The following is an 18,911-nucleotide window of genomic DNA, read 5'->3' as shown; positions in this document are numbered from 1 at the left end:
GGATCTAGGAGACACCAACAATTGGATCCACGTTTCAACCTTTCATTATAATGGCCAAGTGGTGGATCTTTGATACACCTACTTTCCAATTCTTAGTATAAATGGCCAAGTGGTAGATCTAGGATCTACTCATCCCATAAACATTGTGTAAAATCACAAGTGTTATGATGGCCAAGTGTTGAATGCACCTAACCCTAAGACATGTGTAGAATGGCCAAGTGGTGGATCTATGGTCTATCTTTCCTATAACACTATTTAAAATTGATAAATGGTGGATGTAGGGGAAACCAACCATTGTATCCACCTTGCAAAATTTGGTTAGAATGGCCAAGTGGTGGATCAAAATTGTAGCCATCTTCAAGCCTTGGTTAGAATGGTGAGATGGTGGATCTAAGGTCTACATATTGCACACACGGTGTTTAAAATAAGAAGTTGGTGGATGTAGGAGACACCAACCATTGCATCCACCTTGAAGAATCTGGTCAGAATGGCCAAGGGGAGGATCTTTAATACACTCACCTTGAAAAATAGGAAGTTGTTGGATGTAGGAGAAACCAGTAATTGCATCCACCTTGAAAAATCTGGTTAGAATGGCCAAGTGGTGGATCTCTGATGCACCCACCTTCATGAAATGGCTAGAATGGCTAAGGATCTAATGTCTACCTTTCTTACACACTTTGTTGAAAGTTGTAAATTGGAGGATTTACAAGACACCAACCATTGCACCCACCTTCCAAAACTTGGCTTCAATAGCTAACTGTTGGATCTTGGATGCATTCACCCTCTAGGAGTTGGTTAGAATGGCCCACTGGGGAATCTAAGGTCTACCTATTTCACACACTTTATTTGAGATTGCAAGGTGGTGGATCTAAGAGACACCAACCATTGGATTCACATTTCAAGCTTTTGTTATAATGGCCAAGTGGTGGATCTTTGATGCACCTACTTCCCAATTCTTAGTCTAAATGGCCAAGTGGTGGATCTAGGATCTACTCATTCCACAAACATTGTGTAAAATTACAAGTGTTATGATGGCCAAGTGTTGAATGCATCTAACTTTAAGACATGGATAGAATGGCCAAGTGGAGGATCTACGGTCTATACCACCTACCAATACTTGGTTAGAATGGCCAAGTGGTGGATCTTTGGTCTATGTTTCCTATAAACACTATTTAAAATTGATACATGGTGGACGTAGGGGAATTCAACCATTGCATCCACCTTGCAAAAGTTGGTTAGAATGGCCAAGTGGTGGATCTAAACTGTAACCACCTTCAAGCCTTGGTTAGAATGGCCAGGTGGTGGATGTAAGGTCTGCATATTTCACACATGTTTAAAATAAGAAATTGGTGGAGGTAGGAGACACCAACCATTGCATCCACCTTGAAAAATCTGGTTAGAATGGCCAAGTGGAGGATCTTGAATGCACTCACCTTGAAAAATATGAAGTTGTTGGATGTAGGAGAAACCAATAATTGCATCCACCTTGAAAAATCTGGTTAGAATGGCCAAGTGGTGGATCTCTGATGCACCCACCTTCATGAAATGGTTACAATGGCTAAGAATCTAACGTCTACCTTTCTTACACACTTTGTTGAAATCTGTAAATTGGAGGATTTACAAAACACCAACCATTGCACCCACCTTCCAAAACTTGGCTTCAATAGCTAACTGTTGGATCTTGGATGCATTCACCCTCTAGGAGTTGGTTAGAATGGCCCACTGGGGAATCTAAGGTCTACCTATTTCACACACTTTATTTGAGATTGCAAGGTGGTGGATCTAAGAGACACCAACCATTGGATTCACATTTCAAGCTTTTGTTATAATGGCCAAGTGGTGGATCTTTGATGCACCTACTTCCCAATTCTTAGTCTAAATGGCCAAGTGGTGGATCTAGGATCTACTCATCCCACAAACATTATGTAAAATTACAACTGTTATGATGGCCAAGTGTTGAATGCACCTAATTTTAAAACATGGTTAGAATGGCCAAGTGGTGGATCTACAGTTTACACCCACCTACCAATACTTGGTTACAATGTCCAATTGGTGGATCTATGGTCTATCTTTACTATAAAAACTATTTAAAATTGATAGATGGTGGACATAGGAGAAACCAACCATTGCATCCACCTTGCAAAAGTTGGTTAAAATGGCCAAGTGGTGGATCTAAATTGCAGCCACCTTCAAGCCATGGTTAGAATGGCCAGGTGGTGGATCTAAGGTCTGCATATTGCACACAAGTTGCTTAAAATAAGAAGTTAGTGGATGTAAGAGACACCAACCATTATATCCACCTTGAAAAATCTGGTTAGAATGGCCAAGTGGTGGATCTTGGATGTGCCCACCATCAAGAAATGGCTAGAATGGCTAAGGATCTAAGGTCTACATTTCTTACACACTTTGTTGAAAGTTGTAAATTGGCGGATTTACAAGACACCAACCATTGCACCCACCTTCCAATACTTGGCTTGAATGGCCGACTGTTGGATCTTGGATGCATTCACCCTCTAGGAGTTAGTTAGAATGGCCCACTAGGGAATCTAAGGTCTACCTATTTCACACACTTTTTTTGAAATTGCAAGGTGGTGGATCTAGGAGACACCAACAATTGGATTCACATTTCAAGCCTTGGTTATAATGGCCGAGTGGTGGATCTTTGACCTACTTCCCAATTCTTAGTCTATCTAGCCAAGTGGTCAATCTAGGATCTACTCATCCCACAACTTTATGTAAAACTACAAGTGTCATGACAGCCAAGTGTTGAATGCACCTAAGACATGGTTAGAATGGCCAAGTGGTGGATCTACGGTCTACACCCACCTACCAATACTTGGTTAGAATGACAAAGTGGTGGATCTATGGTCTATCTTTCCTACTAACACTATCTAAAATTGATAGATGGTGGACGTAAGAGAAACCAACCATTGTATCCACCTTGCAAAATTTGGTTAGAATGGCCAAGTGGTGGATCTTAATTGCAGCTACCTTCAAGTCTAGGTTAGAATAGCTAGGTGGTGGATCTAAGGTCTACATACACACTTTGTTTAAAATGAGAAGCTAGTGGATATCGGAGAAACCAACCATTGTATCCACCTTACAAGACCTGGTTAGAATGGCCAAGTGGTGGATCTTGGATGTACCCATCTTCAAGAATTGGCTAGAATGGTTAAGTGGTATATCTAAGGTCTATCTTTCTTACACAGTTTGTTGAAAGTTGCAAGTGTTGAATGCACCGAACTTTAAAACATGGTTAGAATGACCAAGTGGTGGATGATGGACGCACCCACCTACCAATACTTGGATCATGGATGTACCTACCTATCAATACTTTGTTAGAATGGCCAAGTGGTGGATCTAAGGACATATTGCACACATGTTGTTTAAAATGGGAAGTTGGTGGATGTAAGAGAAAGCAGCAATTGCATCCACCTTGTAAGATTTGTTTAGAATGACCAAGTGGTGGATCTTAATTGTAGCCACCTTCAAAACTTGGTTAGAATGGCCAAGTGGTGGATCTAAAGTCTACATATTGCACACACTTTGTTTAGAAAATGAAGTTGGTGGATGTAAGAGAAACTAACCATTGCATCCACCTTGTAAGACGTGCTTAGAATGGCCAAGTGGTGGATTTGAATTGCATCCACCTTCAAAACTTGGTTGGAATGGACAAGTGGTGGATCTAAGGTCTACATAATGCACACACTTTGTTTAGAATAGGAAGTTGGTGGATATAGGAGAAACCAACCATTGTATCCACCTTGCAAGACGTGCTTAGAATGGCCAAGTGATGGATTTGAATTGCAGCCACCTTCAAGACTTGGTTAGAATGGTTAGGTGGTGGATCTAAGGCCTGCATATTGCACACATCTTGTTTAAAATGGGAAGTTGGTGGATGTAGGAGAAACCAACCATTGCATCCACCTTGGAAGACCTAGTTAGAATGGCCAAGTGGTGGATCTTGGATGCACCTACCTTCCAAGAATTGACTAGAATGGTCAAATAGTGAATCTAGTATCTACCTATCCTACTTTATTTGAAGATTCAATGTGATGGATCTAAGATACACCAACAATTGTACCCACCTTTCAAAGACTTGCTTAGAATGGCCAAGTGGTGGATCTTTGATACACCCACCTTTCAAGGCTTGGTTAGAATGGCTAAGTGGTGGATCTAAGATGGATAAAAATTTGAAAATGTATTTCAAATGGTTTATTTTAAAGGATTCAAGATAACCTACCTTGAAAAAATTATTCTATATGACTTATGGGATCTAGGATATACCTACTTTGTTATCAATTGTCTAAATTGGATAAATATTTGATTTTAGAATCTAAAAGTCTTGGAGAGTGTAATTAAAATGTTATGTGTCAATTAAGTTTTATACTCTTTCAAAGCATTATTACATTCAATGTGTCATTTTAGAATCTCACTAGTTATTTGCGTTTTCTTTGATTTCAGGGAAAAAATGGTTCAAAAACAAAAATTTGTGACGGTTCCTGTTAATGTTGACTTTGCTAGTGATGATAAGAGAAAATGGTACTTAGACGTTTATGAAGTGCAAGGTGCACAATTTCATAAAGTGCATGTCTTTGTGTCTAGTGACGAAGATGAGGAATAGATTTGATGATCTAGGGCAGGTAGTCTCTGCAAGTGTTTCAACGGTTGAAGGACATTCTGGCATTGAGTGCATTAACATTGGGATACCTAGAAATACTCAGTACCAACTATTGGCAAATTCTTATGTCGTTGAAAAAATGGTCAAAGACAAGGAAGAGACAATGTTTTCACGAGGTTGGGATGTTAATAAAGATTTTTTTGATATCATTGCAGATAGGCTACAAGACGTAATTATTATTGCTTTAAAAGGCAAGCAAGTGAAGAATAAGAAATCAAATAAGAAGACCACAACCAAAAAGGCAAGGGATGTTACAACAACTAGTGTTGCAAATGTAGATGAGGCCATTTTGAGATCAAAGGACACAAGCAATCAACCCTTATTAAGATTTGTGGAGCCTGATCGCTTAGAAAACGAGGTCCAAAAAGCAAAGAAGAGTGCTACATGAGGCATGGAAAAGTATTCGACATACTTCCCTTTCAAGTATAATGAGTACAAAATTCTCGTCACTAATTGTTTTCTTGCTCTTGATCATTATAATTGTCATCAGTTAAAGCCTGATCAAGTACAAAATTATATGCTCTTCTTTGGAGCAAGTGCAAATTGGCCTTCATCACGTGCTTATTTAATTCCTGTAAAGAATTGTGGCCAAAAGTCTGGAGTTCCAATGACATGAGGTGGAAGAAGAAAGATTTGTTGAAGACAAGTTTTGGATCATTGATGGACAACATTCAATTTAGGCAGTCAAAATGTTAAGATTTCAAGAAATGAAAAAGAATGGTGGCTCCAAAGATCTAATACAAGTTTATGAGAAAAGAAAGGCCCGGATTGTTGTAGATCCATCTCCACAAGTTGCAACAGCCATATCAGCCATAGAAAATGAGGAGGCCAAGGTGTTATATGTCAAGCAACCTTACAGTGACATTCTCAAGCATCTTCGCAGTCAGTGGATATTTCAAAAACGCCCATCACGTCCAAACATTGGAGAAAAGGAAGGTGCAGAATCTCGCACACCTAGGGATGTAAGTTTTATTTTTCTTTCTCCCTCATGGTTATATAATGAGAAAACAAGTGAAATTCTTATATTTAATTTGTTTTGATTTTGCAGGCATTTCTCAAAATGACAAGGATTTCTATTGGTGCATCATTCATCACCAAACAAGCTCATATGGTTACTTACTCTAATCCTATTTATGATCGATGGTTGAAGATCATAAAGCAATTAGAGAGAGAGAGAGAGAGAGAATAAGAAGACAACGGCCACAATTTTTAGATATTTGTGTAGTCTAAACGAAGATGAAGTAGAAAATATTCAAGCAGAAATAGAGACTGGAATGATTGTTTTGTTTAAGGGTGCAAAGGACACACCAAGTGTAATGGACATGACTGATCGTATCAAGCAACTGAAACAAGATCGAATTATTCAAGATGAGTTGCTTGAGCAATTTAATGTGCTCAATGAGGAGAATCTATGTGAAAATTGGGAGGAGCTTTCTACCACATAGAACATCAATGATGTTGTTTACTCCCATTTCTTGACACTCTATGATACTTGGCTGACATCACAACTACAACGTGGTACAAAGAAGATTGATTTTCCAGAAGAGGCAAGAAAGTATATCCAATGGATGATCAACATTGTGAAAGACAAAGCAGTTTCAATTATAGATCTTCCATGATCTATATATGTTGTCAGTCTTCAAATGGAGGGAAGAGCTTACTTAGAGTGCCATCTAAACAATCATATCGTTGTAAGATTGTGTATCTTGGACAACACACGTGATTTGGAGAGCAATCTATAGTGGTCAACTGAAAGATTCAAAGATCTCATAGGTTATGGCTATTGCAGGTGGGTCAATAGAACCACAATGTGTGATCCTTTCTTTTTTTGAATAATAAAGACTATGTGCAGTTATAGTCTGCTTTGCAAAGTATGACAAACATGGTCAAAATACAATTTGTTGGGGCATTGCACAATGTGAAGCATTTGGAATTTATTGGTGCTATAGTATTCTTCACCAGGCTTGTGTTCTTGAGCAAGGGAGATGCCTTTGAGGGACTTATTAGTTCTTCAAATCCAATGACACAATCCATAATACTAGATACATGACACCTTGATCTAGATTTTGGAAGTGTGTCGATTGTCAGATGTCAAGTTTCTACAACTCAAGAAGGAGTTGACAATCAAGCAATGCATTCGAAAGTATTGCAAACAAGATTTCAAGCTTATTGACATGTTCAATGATGACTACATAACACAATTGGGACTCGAGCTAAAAAGGGAAGTATTATGCCTTGTGGACAATACTGATGACCAAAGAAAGCTTAAAACAAGACTTTTGAGCTTTGCAAATCAGCATGACGATGTCAAAAAATGGACAAAACTTCAAAGTGATCAATTAGATCAGCCCATTGATGACCATGGAGTATCAAATACGGCAGGAGCATCAACAAGTGAGACACCCATATCAATTACGGATGTTTTGAACCTTGAAACAAGTATGAGCTAAGCTTCTATACCCACTTGTCATGCAATTAAGCTTTTTATTTTAAAATAAGTTTGGTATCTTTTTTTAAACATTTCATCATGTATATTGTCAAGTATATTAATTATTGATTTAAGACCTTTGACTTTATTTTTGCTCAAAAGTATCATGCAATGAACCTTTTCTTAATGGTATAAAATTGTAGGAAAGATAAATCATTGCTTATTACATCAATAATTTGAAGTAACATATCTACTAAAAAAAACTTTAATGTAAAGTGGCATACAAAAAATTGATTATTTACTATGTTGAATTGATACTTCATGACATATAAAACTTAACTAAAACATATAGTCTACAACGTTTGACATTTTTTAACCAAAATATGTTAAAACATCTTTTTATTGCAAACTCAAAAATGATAAGACATATTAAAAGACAATGTCTTTCACATTATGTGTGGCATGATGATCCTCTTGGTATACAAACTTTTCGCATTCTAAAGGATAAAGTCTTTGAGATAAGTGGTCTTTGAAGTATGAGCTTCAAATATACAAGGAGTTGGTTATGGGCTTTTTGTGCATACACATCTTCAAAAGGGTATGATTATTCTCTATTATGGTGGTGATAAATATTTCCATGATACTTGAAAGAAGTTGTGCAAAATATCTCCAAAGGCACCTAGGTACTCACTTCTGGAGGATCCAAATGTCAATTGTGTGGACAATGAGATATATATTTTTGATGACGTAGAAGATGGAAATTTGACAGTGACGGGAGCAAAGCGAACCCCGACGGCCTCTAAAACACCGGGGACTAAATGGCGCGCCTCGAGCCTGTCATGGTAAAGCAAACAGGGGGCACCACCTAGCTTCAGCGGCTAGGACGCAAACAACACACCACCATAACAAAGTTTTCATCCAAGAGAGATGGATGCTTGGGAGTAATGATGAAAAGGAAAGGGAATGAGATCAAGTGAGAGAGAGAGAGAGAGAGAGAGTGAGGGAGGGGGTATAGCGGCTTAGTACTTAGGCATCACAAAAGGATGGCGAATCTGCACACCCTTCACACATACACAAGCTCACTCCAAAACACAAGACTAGGTGGCGATTCCGCACACCTCACATGGGCAAAACATTGCAAGAAAACATACTCACAAAACCTCAAGCTTTATTTAGAGAATTAGGCGATGAAATGGGGAGCATAGGGTAGGGGAATGAGAAGGGAGAGAGTGGTAGAGCACATGGCGGATAGGTGGGAGTTGATGGCGAAGACTCGCACGAGGATTATGGCCATCATCCTTCATTTAGTTGCCCTTCATCTTCCATAGCCAAGGGTGTAGAGGTCATGCTCAAGACAAGCATGGTGATTGCGGTGATGGTGATGGTGTGGGTGTGTGTGTGTGCACTAGGCACACACAGTGCATAGTGTGTTCTTTGGTGATGTTGTCTGTTTTTGTGTGATGGTGACCCCTCTTTATATAGGGGAGGAGGGGGGGGAGAAATTCTAGAATTTAGAAATGAAAAAATCATTATCTACATAGGCCATGTGACTGTGGGGCCCACTTGTCTGGCTGTGTGTATATGTGCCAGAACAGCAGTCTCATAAGAGAGAGACTAAGAGAGAGAGATGGGTTGATGAAAAAAAGTGAGAGGTGACATGGAGCATAAAGTAATTACAAGAGGGGAGAGAGAGGAGTGTGTTCAGAGGTGAATCTGTGTGCAGATGTGTGTGAACACAAGAAAAATCAGGTAACCACCGGGTGGGGATGGGTCTGTGGGCACCTCTTTTAGTGAAACTGAGTGTGTGTGAGTGTGGGGGATGTTATTTAGATACAAGACAAGAGACATGGCGCCCTTTAGAGAGAGGGGGGGGTATTTGGGTCATGGGATATGATAGGAGAGAGAAAGGGGGGGTGGGGTATACTATTTTGGAAGATAGGGTAAGTTGCATGTGAGTTAGGGTGCATTATTGGTGAGTTAGAATGCATTATTTGGTGAGAGGTGGGGTAGCTTGAGGGGAGAGAGAAAGGAGAAAGGACAAGGGTAAGAGAGAGGGGGTCGACCTTTTGAGTGGACGAGAGAAAAAGGGACACGTGGCGGGGCAACAGTGAAGAAAAAGGAGGCAAGGTGGGGATGGGCTACCCCGCAGGCATGAGGTGGCCTATTTTACCTTTCTCATATATTTACATAATCATACTTTATTTTTTTCTTACTTTTTCCAATGTCTTTTATCACTCCCTCCCTAAGAGGGGGTTTTCATGGGGTGGGGACGAGAGAAGAGGGATATGGGAGCTTGGCTTGTGAAAAGCCCCCATCATTAGCCCTCCCCTTTTGGCTAGAGACATTCATGTCTCTAGCTCATCTGTTTGATCATCATCGTCGGAGGTGGCGGCTGATGGTGTGTCCTCATCTGGAATGTCAATAGGTGGAGCCTAGTCAAATCGAAGAAAATAAGGTTTAAGTCGCCAACCATTTACCCTGGTTTTATGAAGTTTTCCATCAGCCTCCATAAGCTGGTAGCTTCCATTGGCATACTTTTTTCTGATGATGAAAGGACCTTCCCATCGGAGTAGGAGTTTCTTATCATTGCGCGTGTCGAAGCGATTGTCGTAGCGGAGCACCAACATTCCTTTCTTCAATTCTTTTTTCCGGAGATGCTCGTTAAAGCTAAGCCGTCTATGCTCTGCTTGTGCTGCATAATAATTTATTGCTTCTTCTCTGTCCATCTGCAGTCTTTCCAAGTTGATGATGTGATCTCTCAAATGCATGTTGGGCTGTTGAAGCTGGCTTGCCATTACTCTGAGACTTTGTAGTTGCACTTCAATGGGCAAGATTGCTTCCTTACCAAATACTAGATGATACGGTGTGAATCCCAAGGATGTACGAAATGAAGTTCTGTAGGCCCATAAAGCTGGTAGTAGATACTTATCCCAGTCTCCAGGATGATTGTTTACCTGCTTGGTAATAATTTTAGAAACCATTCCATTTACCTTTTCAACTAGGCCATTACATTGAGGGTAATATGGTGAAGAGTGCCTCCTTGTAATGCCCAGTTTCTGCATTAATTCTCCTACCAAGTCTGCTCTGAAACCTGGCCCTCTATCAGAGATGATCTCTAAAGGTGTGCCAAACCTACAGCATATGTGCTCGTAGATAAATTTAGCTACCTCTACCGCTGTGATTCTAGTGGTGGCTATAGCCTCTGCCCATCTAGTCATGTAGTCGACCCCCATGATAATGTAGAATTTTCCTGAGTTGGCCCTAGGTAATGGCCCAATTGCATCGATACCCCATTTTTCAAATGGGCCATATGAGAGAATAGGTGTCTGTGGTTCAGGCATAAGTGACCTAGTGCCGGCCTTTTGACACAACTTACATGTTTTGCACCAGTGGTGTACATCACGGTTGAGGCTAGGCCATATGAAGCCTGCCTACAAGATTTTCCTACTTGTTATGTCTAGGGCAAAGTGACCACCACAAACCCCGTCATGACAGCTAGCAATTACTCCCGTGATTTCCTGAGAGAGAGGGACCTTCTTGAGTATTTGGTCCTTACCCTTACAGTACAAACTGTCATTGATGAGTTGATACCTTGTGGCCTTCCGCGTCAGCCATTGCTTCTGTCCCTTTGTTAAATCTGATGGGCATTCCCCTGTTTCCAAAAAATGCATGATGTCAGGCAAGGCATCACTTCCTTGAAATAGAGGGAGCTTTAGTTTTATTGCTCCAACCACCACTTCCTGTAGTCTTTCACTTGCTAGGGCATCTGCTTCTTGGTTTTGAGCCCTTGGGATATGGTGTATTTGAACTTCTTCAAAATTACCCAACAAGGTTTTTACACCACTTAAGTGAGTCCTTAAACTAGGATTCTTGCATGTCCATGCTCCATTTACTTGCCTTACCAGAAGTAGAGCATCCCCAAATACATTAAGGCGTTGTACACCTTGCGAGACGCACCATTGTAGACCCTTGGTTAGTGCTGCATACTCAGCTTCATTGTTAGAATGTGAATCTAACAATTGGCCCAACGAAAATACCTTTGTCCCTTTGTCATCAAAGACCACTATGCCTGCAGCTGCTTTGTCGGACGCTCGCTTGTAGGCTCCATCAAAGTAGAGAGAGTATGCTCCTTCTACCATCGGTGGTACTGGAGGTAATCGGACTTCTCCTTCCTTAGATTGCTTCTCCTTCCTTTCAAAGACTTGGTAGGTCATGAGTCCCCCCAAATTTGCCCTTGTCGTGCTTTCTACCTGTACCGTGTAGTCAAACTCTTGCAGACGAACTAGCCATTTAGTAATTCTAGCAGACACATCCATGTGTTGTACAACATAGGGAAATATTTCATCCGTGGTTAGAATCACAAATTGCTTAGGCAGCAAATATGACCTAAACTTTTTAGTTGCAAATCTAAGAGCTAGGACTAAGTGTTCCACATGGGTGAAACCTTTCTCTCCTGCTGTCATCATTCGACTAGAGAAGTAGATTGGCCTCATGAAAGATGTCGCCGTATCCTTTTGGAGTAGCACAGCCCCCAATGAGTCATCACCAACACTTGAGGTGACATAGAATTTTTCATCCCACTTAGGTGGTGAGATAGTTGGCAGAGTGGCTAAGACCTCCTTTACCTTGTTGTAGTGATGTTCGCTTTCCTCGTCCCAAGTGAAAGTTGATCTTTGAGTGAGTTGTTGCAGTGGTAGAACAAGTTGTGATAGTAGATGTATGAATCTACTTAAGTACCTCACCTTCTGTAGAAAAGAGACCAGTTGACGTGCGGTCGTTGGTGAAGGTAGGGCTATGAGTGCGGACACCTTACTTGGGTCGGCGTTGATACCTTTTGCTGAAATTTCATGGCCTAGTAGAATGACTTTACTCTCCCTAATGTGGCATTTATCCACATTTAATTGCCCACCTAGGCTCTGCAACCTGGCCAAACCTTCAGTTACCTTTTCTAAATGTGAAATACGGGAGCTATATATACAAAAATCATCAATGAACACTCTTATGGATGTTCCAAAGAACGGTTGAAAAACATATGTGACATATCTTTGGAATGTGGCAGGTGCATTTGTGAGACCAAATGGCATAACCCTGTATGCAAAACAACCCCATGGCGTGATAAAAGTGGTTTTTAGCTGATCTTCCAAGGCTATGCGTATTTGAAAGTATCCAGAATAACCATCACAGATGGTATAGCATTCAAAACCCGCTACTTCATTCAGAATTTCATCCAAGAAAGGGAGAGGAAAGTGGTCTCTCTTTGTAGCTGCATTTAGTGGTTTGTAGTCAACACAGACCCTCCACTTACCATTCTTTTTAGGCGTCACCACTACGAGTGACACCCATTCTGAGTTTTCTACAGGATAGATGAATCCCGCCTCCAGCAGTTTCCTTACCTCGGCCAAAAGTGCCTTTTCTTGTATGACCCCCAATCGTCGTAGCTTTTGCACAACTGGTTTTACCCCTTCCTTCAGCTTAATATGATGTTCCACCACTGTAATGCCTGTGATTCTTTCATAGTTGTCAATGAACAGGTTAGGAAATCCCATCAACATTTGCAAAAAACTATCTTTCTCCTCAAGTGTTAATTCCGTAGACAACATACCCTTCAACCTACTCCCTCCTAGGCCAGGTGATTTTCTCTCCTCTTCATTGGGTTTTCCTTTTGGTGATGGATCACCAGTTGTGCTTACCCTTTGTGGATCCTTCATAATGATACCCATCACATCAATGGAACTGTCACTTTCGTCGGTGGATGTGGTCTCCTCCTCAGAACTGGAAGATTCGCTAGTGGTTTCATCTGCCGATGTTTCCAGATTCATTTGCTTCTGCTTGCCAATCCTCATGTCGTAGTACATTGTCTCCCCTTTCTTACCGGTCATGCATAGAAGGCCAGTACCCCAGTCCTGTTTTGCCTTCATGGCCATCAACCATGGCCTTCCCAAAATTAGTGGATAGCCCTCCCCCTTAGTAGGCATTACAAAAACATCTACCTCTACCTCAGTGTTGAAAGCTTTGATTTTCACAGCACTTACCACACCCACAGACTTTACTTTTGCGTTGTTTGCCATCTTTGCCTTGCATGGAGAAGGCCTGTCAACCTCGAGCCCTAATCGAAGCATCATAGCTTCGCTCATTACACAGATTTGTGCACCTCCATCAATGTAGGTGTTTCCAACCCTCTTTCCTTTTATGTTTACGTCAACAATTGGAAGGATGTCATCCATGTTGCATCCCGAAATTGCTCCGGCTACCTTTGTTTTGGAGCGTCTTGTACTTACCATTTTAGACCATTGTCACCTTACTTTTGGTGCAAGATGTAGCAGCTGTGGCCATGTAATCTTCGGTCCTTGCTCTGCCACATCCAATGTTAGATCATAGGGCTTAGAACTTTCCCCTAGCTGGAAGTCAGTGATGCCCAATTTCCGTCGTGGCCTGGATGGCCTCTTGCTAGTTTCTCCTCTCATGCTTCTCTCATCATCTGATTGTGTAGCTTTCTCCCTCCTAGCTCTTTTCACAGTCATGGCTTCAAGTGGTTCTAAAAAGGTTACCTTCTCCTTACCCTTGTCCCTCTCCTTTGGTCTGGGTGGATTCACTACTATGGCTTTTCCTTTCTCTTCTAGCCTTATGATGTTTACAGGGCGATCAGGTGGTGGGGCTAGTGGAAGAGGTGGGATGGATGCTTGTAGTGGTGTCTGGGGTGGACGTAGAATTTGTGTTGGTGGGGGTGGTGCTCGGGGTGGGGGTGTTCTTTCTCTAGGGGGTGACAATTGGTTCCTCCTACCTCCTCTATTATAGTTTTTTCGTGGTTTGGGACAGTAGTACATACCGTGACCGTCTTCTCCGCAGTTGTAGCAATGATACTCCCTGTTTTGTCATCGTGCTCTTCCAGGGTCTTGATCTCTTTCTTGACTCCTCCCTTGTTGTATTAAGTGGACAGACAAATTCTGCAGTTGGTCAGTAATATGGGCCAACATATCTTGTTGGTCATCTCTTACCCCAAGAGCCGGTGGTGGTGGTGGAATGGTGGTTGTCGTAGTTGCTGGTCGATGCGATGTTCTTGATTCTGTTGACTCGGTTTCTTTGGCTTTCATTCGCAGCTTCTTGTCTTTAAGGCGAGCAATCTCAATGGCTAACTTGTACGTAGCCGGGAATCTACCTTTCACCTTCTCCTTGAGAAGCGGCCATAAGCCATGCGTGAACCGATCCTTTTTTAGGAAATCGGGTGCAGCTTCCCCCCTAGCCAGTGACTCAACCACCGTTCCCACAAATCCACAAATTTGGACTCATAGGTGGCATATTCTAAAAGACCCTCCTGCTTCAAGTCTCTCAACTTGTCCCACAACTTTTTTGAAGTTGTACCTCCCCCAAAGCGCCTCTTAAAAGAGGTTTTTAAGGGTTCCCAGTCATCCTTGGTTGCTTGTGGAAGTGCATTGTACCATGATCTAGCTTCTAGCTTCATGAGATGCTTAAAGATTCTAACCCGGGATTCATCTCTATCTTTGTTGCTCACTACACATGCTACTTCAAAGTCATCTAGGAAGTCTGTTACCAAATCCTCCCCCTTCTTTCCTTTAAATGTTGGAAATGCTACACTTGCCATGATTACTGAGAGAGAGCTAGAAAGACACACTGCTTAACTTGCAAAAGTTTTTTTCTTCTTTACAAGGAGGCGTGTATACCCTCTTATACTAGGACATAGATTAAAACTTCAAACGGTACATTGCTTTGTACCAAAGGTAAGACAAATGGTTGATCTGATGCCAGAACCTCCAAAAACCGCTCCCCACCCGGCATGGTGTCAATGACGTGCTGGTAGTGAGCCTTCAAATCCAGTATTACCTTGATTGAGCGTACACGTGTTTGTATGTGTGATCTGTCTTGAGGTAGGTTGTACTGATTCATGTGAAGCTTAGAGGTGCTTAATCACTGTCCAAGCTTGTGGAAGAGGGTGGTGTTCTTTCTTGAAACAAACTCAGTAGATCCCTAGTTTCTCTAGTGAGAGTGTGAGCCAATGCTTCCGTTATCTGTGCTGCAGCATCAGGTGTGACTTGAAAACTGACTGTGATAATTACCTCGGTGACTTGAGTTACCCGATTCTCAAAGTAGAATAGTGTTGATTCTCTATTGTGTAGAGCTCCTTCCATTTTGTTGTTGTGGGTTGGTTGTAGGTTGCGGACATGGTTTCGACCTTCTCCTTCTTCTTCTTGGCACTTGGCCTATGTATATCCACTAGGTTTGGCGTGTTGGTTGACTCTCCCACTGCAAATCGATTACCGTTACGCCTGGCACTCGAGCTTTGATGGAGATGCGGAGTTCGTCTAGTTGTGCTTGGAGCTCTTCTTCTTCTGTCATCCAATTAGCAAATCCTGCTAGCCATTCATCCATTCACAATAGTTTAAGGGTTTCAGTCTTGTAAACTGAAGGGTTTCATGAAAAGATCCTCAGTGGGGGCACCAAATGACGGGAGCAAAGCGAACCCCGAACCCCGACAGCCTCTAAAGCACCGGGGACCGAATGGCGCGCCTCGAGCCTGTCATGGTAAAGCAAACAGGGGGCACCACCTAGCTTCAGCGGCTAGGACGCAAACAACACACCACCATAACAAAGTTTTCATCCAAGAGAGATGGATGCTTGGGAGTAATGATGAAAAGGAAAGGGAATGAGATCAAGTGAGAGAGAGAGAGAGAGAGTGAGGGAGGGGGTATAGCGGCTTAGTACTTAGGCATCACAAAAGGATGGCGAATCCGCACACCCTTCACACATACACAAGCTCACTCCAAAACACAAGACTAGGTGGCGATTCCGCACACCTCACATGGGCAAAACATTGCAAGAAAACATACTCACAAAACCTCAAGCTTTATTTAGAGGATTAGGCGATGAAATGGGGAGCATAGGGTAGGGGAATGAGAAGGGAGAGAGTGGTAGAGCACATGGCGGATAGGTGGGAGTTGATGGCGAAGACTCGCACGAGGATTATGGCCATCATCCTTCATTTAGTTGCCCTTCATCTTCCATAGCCAAGGGTGTAGAGGTCATGCTCAAGACAAGCATGGTGATTGCGATGATGGTGATGGAGTGGGTGTGTGCGTGTGCACTAGGCACACACAGTGCATAGTGTGTTCTTTGGTGATGTTGTCTATTTTTGTGTGATGGTGACCCCGCTTTATATAGGGGAGGAGGGGGGGGAGAAATTCTAGAATTTAGAAATGAAGAAATCATTATCTACATAGGCCATGTGACTGTGGGCCCCACTTGTCTGGCTGTGTGTATATGTGCCACAACAGCAGTCTCATAAGAGAGAGACTAAGAGAGAGAGAGATGGGTTGATGAAAAAAAGTGAGAGGTGACATGGAGAATAAAGTAATTACAAGAGGGGAGAGAGAGGAGTGTGCTCAGAGATGAATCTGTGTGCAGATGTGTGTGAACACAAGAAAAATCAGGTAACCACCGGGTGGGGATGGGTCTGTGGGCATCTTTTTTAGTGAAACTGAGTGTGTGTGAGTGTGGGGGATGTTATTCAGCTACAAGACAAGAGACATGGCGCCCTTTAGAGAGAGGGGGGATATTTGGGTCATGGGATATGATAGGAGAGAGAAAGGGGGGGGGTGGGGTATACTATTTTGGAAGATAGGGTAAGTTGCATGTGAGTTAGGGTGCATTATTGGTGAGTTAGAATGCATTATTTGGTGAGAGGTGGGGTAGCTTGAGGGGAGAGAGAAAGGAGAAAGGACAAGGGGAAGAGAGAGGGGGTTCACCTTTTGAGTGGAGGAGAGGAAAAGGGACACACGGCGGGGCAACAGTGAAGAAAAAGGAGGCAAGGTTGGGATGGGCTGCCCCGCAGGCATGAGGTGGCCTATTTTACCTTTCTCATATATTTACATAATCATACTTTATTTTTTTCTTACGTTTTCCAATGTCTTTTATCACTCCCTCCCTAAGAGGGGGTTTTCATGGGGTGGGGACGAGAGAAGAGGGATATGGGAGCTTGGCTTGTGAAAAGCCCCCATCAACAGGATATATAAATAGTACTCATGGTCTAAGTATGAGTCCAAATGTATGTTATACTTTTGATCCCAATTTTCCACCTTGGCATAAAGCCACCACAACACAAATTAGCTTCGATAAATGTGGCTATGTTTGTGTTTGAAATCCTACGCCACATAGAAAGTGGTGAAGAGTTTCTTGTAGAATATGAATTTACATGACATCGCTCAAATCTCATGATAAGTCCCTTATATGAAAGTTATTGATAATTATTTTGAAATCGACTCATTACTGAGGACGTATCATGATAAATGCCGTGAGTTGTGATGGCATTACCATGTTAAGACCATATTAGGTATTATGGTAAAAATCCCTCATGATGGGAATCTCCAAATTGACTAAATTCATGTAATTTGGGATTTTTTTATGTAAAGTGGGAAGAATGTTGATATACTTGTTGATGGGGTAGAGTGAAATCTTAAAGAATTGTGGTGTTGATAAACACCAAAATTTGAGGATGCACAAAGCATGAATTTGAATAAATACTAGAATGAAATAAAAGAAAGAAAGGTCATTATAATCAAAGGTCTTGTTTACAACCATTATAGTAACAATAGAAGCTCCATATAATCTACTCCAAATTGGATGCCATGTCCAAACTTTGATCCAAGTGTGATTGATGATGTGCACGAGCAAGGCCAGTTTTAGCTTTTAGAGCATGCCTTTCTGGAATCTTAACCCTTGAAAATGAACCTTCTTTATTGGGTCTCCAAGACCAAACAATCGCATCTACAGATTCCCACACTTTTGGGTCCTTATAGTTGACAGCCCAAAAACCCTTCCAACAATTAGTGTAAGCTTGAGTATCTGTCATCCCACTCTTTCTTGCACAAGGTGCCCAATATTGAATCAAAACTTTTCTGTAGTTTGGTGATGTAGGCTCGTTGTCAATGTTTGATAAATCCATTGCAAGCCAAACTGGATAAATATCCATGTCACTCGAAAGTAGCATAACAAAGTCACCTTGGTGCACATCAGATAGAGGGTCAAACTCTTCCCTTGGTCTATCTCGTTGAGGACCACAGAAATGAGCATTTAGCTCTTCAAGACCTAGGAATCTTTCGGCTCCTTGTTGTAAGCTCATTGTGCTGCATTGTTTGTAACGAGATTCTTGCGTTTTTGGCCAAAATTGTTTGTACAAGACTCCCTCTGATATGGTTGCTCTTCCAAGCTTGTCAATTACCTTAGTCCAGTAATCTATCACGGGCCTATAATATCATGGCACACTTGAGCCATTTCCTAAATTTTGCCAAAACTTAATATAATTCTTCAACCCTGAAATCACTCCTTCATGGGCCTTCACATACTCTGCCATTGGTACCAAAGGTGGATCTCCATGTGGTAACATTGGATTTACTTCTATGTCAGTTTTCCAAAGGCGAATACTTCCACTCCAATTTGATACACCTACATGTGCCTTATATTGCATCATGGGTGTCTCATCTTGCACAAAAAACCTAAATTGAAGAGGTTTGGATTGGCCAACAAGTATGACTTGTCCATCACAATATTGCTTGAAATCAGGGACCTTTGTGAGCATAAATGGAGCTGGAGATGAAGATGAGTTATTCCTTAGTGTATCTATCAAATGAGGCAAAGTATAAGTTTGTGTAACTCTCAACTTCTCTGAAAACTTACTGAACATTGCATCTATGTCCTCATGTGTATGCCCAACCATCAAATATCCTAGTTGAATGGTTTTGAAAATGCCCTTTGCAACAAGCATGGACAAATAGGCAAATAAGTATCGATTTT

This window comes from Adiantum capillus-veneris, chromosome 4 (assembly GCF_014529385.1).
Source record: "Adiantum capillus-veneris isolate H3 chromosome 4, ASM1452938v2, whole genome shotgun sequence".
NCBI classification, from domain to species: domain Eukaryota; kingdom Viridiplantae; phylum Streptophyta; class Polypodiopsida; order Polypodiales; family Pteridaceae; genus Adiantum; species Adiantum capillus-veneris.
Note: the sequence above shows the minus strand (reverse complement) of the source record.